The sequence below is a fragment of the Chiloscyllium plagiosum genome, chromosome 10 (genome assembly GCF_004010195.1).
Source record: "Chiloscyllium plagiosum isolate BGI_BamShark_2017 chromosome 10, ASM401019v2, whole genome shotgun sequence".
Lineage (NCBI taxonomy): Eukaryota > Metazoa > Chordata > Chondrichthyes > Orectolobiformes > Hemiscylliidae > Chiloscyllium > Chiloscyllium plagiosum.
Window position 1 is genome coordinate 26772808 of NC_057719.1, and position 4100 is coordinate 26776907.

General features: G+C 39.3%; 1 protein-coding gene across 1 annotated transcript in view; it reads right to left on the minus strand.

Annotated features, from left to right (window-relative positions):
- Positions 1–4100, minus strand: part of rhoj (ras homolog family member J) — a 42953-nt gene that overhangs the window by 18223 nt on the left and 20630 nt on the right. The window lies entirely within an intron of this gene.

Here is a 4100-nt window from a genome sequence, read left to right on the forward strand (position 1 = left end):
CCACCCCCAACCCCCATTTATCTCTCAGCCCTGGCCCACAAGCCTCATCTATGATGAAGGGCTGATGTCTGAAATGTTGATTCTTCTGCTCCTCAGATGCTGCCTGACTCGCAGTGACCACTTCCATCTAGAAGGACAAGGACAGCAGTTATGTGGTAGCACCATCACCTACAAACTTATTTCCAAGTCAAGATGCCACCGTTCCTTTGGCATCACTGGGTCAAAATCTATGTACTGCCACCCTAACAGTGTTGTGAGTGTACAAATACCAGATGGATTGTAGCAGCTCACTAACATCTTTTCAGAGGCAATTAGCAATGAATAGTAAGTAATCCAGCCAGTGATGCTCATGTCCGATGGATGCAAAAATGAGAAGAACATCTTTGCTCTGGATATTAGAACTGCAGCTCCCTTGTAAAATCTTACATGCTTCTGGGGAAGATCGTAGCTTTGGCAGAACCCACAGATGCCTGCTTGAGGAACAGAAGCAGGTTCACAATGGATGTCTTCCGAGTCTGAGTGAATCCTACTAAGGACCACAAAGCCAATTGTGGAATGGTTAGACCACAGATGGAGGCTAGTCATTCTGTGCTCATGTTGGCTCTCTGCAAGAACGATTCACCTACTGTCACTCATCCTGCATTGCAGATAGCCCTGCAAATCTTTTCTTTGAGATCATGGTCCAATTTCCTTTTTGAAAGTCATGATTGAATCTGCCTCCACCACACACTGGCAGTGCAGTGCAGATTCGAATCTCACACACACACCAAAAGATTTTCTCATATCATAATTGTTTCTTTTGCCATAAACCTATAATGGATGTAGATTTGCTCGCTGAGCTGGAAGGTTCCTTTTCAGACATCACCATACTAGGCGACATCATCATGAGCCGCTAGATGAAGCGCTGGTGATATGACTCGCTTTCTATTTAAGGGTTTATGTTTCCTTGGATTGGTGATGTTGTTTTTCTCAGGGGGCGGTAAATGAGATCCAAGTGAATGTGTTTGTTGATAGAGTTCTGATTGGAATGCCATGCTTCTAGGAATTCTCGTGCATGTCTTTGTTTGGCTTGTCCTAGGATGGATGTGTTGTCCCAGTCGAAGTGGTGTCCTTCCTCATCCGTATATAGGGATACTAGTGAGAAAGGGTCATGTCTTTTTGTGGCTAATTGATGTTCATGTATTCTGGTGGCTAATTTTCTGCCTTTGTCCAATGTAGTGTTTTGGAACCAAATCTGCTGAGAATTTCCAGCAATTGCTGATATTAACTTAAATCTGTGCCCCCAGATTCTCAATGAAAAAGTAACTCTATTTACCTTGACTTGTCCAATCATATTGTGAGCACCTCTTCCAAATCTCCTCTCAACTTTCTCTTCTGCAAAGAGTAAACTGTCCCAACTTCTCGAATCTATTGAAATTATTGAAGCTACACATCCTGTAACGTGTCTTATGAACTTTTTCTGAACACACTCTAATGCCTTCACATTGCTTCTTGAGCTGCTCACAATACTCCATGACACACACCAGTGTCTAACACAGGTTCAACATACTTTAAAACTCTACACTCCTAGTTATGAAATCCATGATGCTAAATGCTTTATTACTTATTGAAGGTTGAAAGGATGATGTGTCCATATAGTCCCAGGCCTCTCTATTCCTACAGCCCCTTTAGAAGTGTAGCCATTATTTTGTACTGTTGCTCCTTCCTTCTCCTAGTAAAATTATGTTACACTTGATGTAATAGCAGAAGTAGGCCATTTCTGAACTTGTGCCCTGTACAGCGTCTAGGTCATTTATATGGATCAGGGAGAACAGGGTCCCAAACAGTCATTGGGAATGCCACTACAATCTTCGACTACTACAATTTCCTGTCACACACTCGGTCAACTTCTTATCCATATGTCTAAATTTGCTTCCAACTCTTGTTATGTAGAAGATCATGTTTACCAAATTAACAGGCTTACTCATCAACCCTCACTTCAAAAAAGCTCCAGCAAGTTAGTTGAACATGAATAAATTGTTGTTGGTTTGATTTAAATAAATTACCTTTTCTCAAATGTCTATTAAGCTGTCCTGAACCAATATCTGTCAGAGTACGTCGGTTGGTAACTATATGTCGAGAAAGATCTGATGCACTGACTTTGTGCTAATTGCTTGGGAAGTTTAATTGATAGCCCTCTTGTTCAGAAATTACAGGTTGTGATGGGCCCAGCACATACTTGGTGCCCACAGTTTAGAAATGAAAAAGGATATGATGTTGTGGTTTACGAGCAATTCAAGAGTTAGTAGATCCTCTGACCATAATGATTCACTTCTCCTTGGTTAAGAGCGTGGTAAACACAGAATTGGATAATTGCAAACATAGCAAATATTTTATTAACTAGCACCTAGGGGAAGCAGAGTGATCAATTATTTCGGATAATCAAGAGGCACGCATAACTGCAGTAAACCTTGATGAAGCAAAGCTTCCGGACATAAATATCTCTCAAAACTCTATGTAAAAACATCAACATATCTCTTAAAATCAATGTAAAAACACACTAAGTAATATAAACATAATGCCCATATCACATACTTTATTTACAGCAAAATACTGACATTGCAGTATTTGAAACAGAAAATGTTGTCAGTTTATCAAGATTAGTTGAATAAGATGCCAGTTAAAACAAAGTTTGCTGATCCCACCCTGCTCCAAAAAGGAAGAAGCATTCTGGTAAATATTGGCCAAATTAATCTACATCTGCAGTAGAAAATCTACAAGAGACCACTGTCAAAGTTTAAACAAATTCGTAATTGTAGACTTGGAAGTTAATAATAGACACTCAGTATGAACTTGTTGAAGGCAGATCATATCTGATAAACCTGATTAACTTATTTTGAAGTAACAAAAGAGGTTAATAAAGGTAATAGAGTGTATGTATTACAGGGGACATGGTGATCTTGTAGTAACGCCACTGGATTAGTAATCCACAGATCCAAGCCCAGACTCTGGAGGCATTCATATGAATCACATGGCAGCTGGTATAAATAATTATTCAATGAATAAATCAGGAATTAATCCCCCACCTTTGGTGTTATTGCACTGCCTTGATGGACTTGGAATGCAAATTGATTATTAATTTGAATCTTGGGTGATTTTGTGGTGTCAGACCATAAGATATTGGAGCAGAATTAGACCATTTGACCAATCGAGTCTACTCCACCATTCAATTATGGCTGATACATTTCTCAACCCCATACTTCTGCCTTGTCCCTATAATCCTTGATCCCCTTATCAATCAAGAAGTTATCTTCACTAGTCACCACCAAATATTCTTTTAAAAAAAAACCTTTATCCCTACATTTTTCTGCCTTTTTTGATAGCCAGCCAATATTTTACAGTATTTTGCCTATGACACCATGGCTCTTATCTTATTTACCAGCCTCCTATGCGGTACTTTGGTAAAGGCCTTCTGTAAATCCAAAGAGATCATGTACACTGGCTCTCCTTTGCTAACTTGCTCAATTCCTCCTCAAAGAATTCTAAAAGATTTGTCAGGCATGACTTTCCCTTGACACAGGCAGGACAATTCAACTTTATTTTACCATGCATTTCCGCATTATCTGCACACTCACATTTAATAATGGACTCTAAAATCTCACCAACAACCGAGGTCAGGCTCATTGATATATAATTGCCTGTTTTCTGCCTCCATCCCTTTTTAAACTGGTGTGTTACATTAGCCATTTCCCAGTCCTTGAGGACACTCCCAGCCTCCAGTGAATGCTGAAAGATCACCACCAATACCTCCACAACTTTCTCAACCTGTACTTGAGTACAAGGGACAATAAAATCTGAGAAACATAAGAAACTTTGGGAGGACAATTACTCAAAGAGAACTAATTTGCAGATTTATCAAGAAATGCATGGTTGTAGCAATAAATTGGATAAACCTTTCCAAACAGCAGGCACAGCCATGCCGTCACACTAAGATTCTACACGACTATAATTTTAATTTGCATTTATAAGTAAAACTGAAATCCAAAAATAGTGTTTTACATCACTAAACAACGAAAAATTAAGCCAGGTCAATCTTGAAAGCAAGTTACCCAATTTGATCT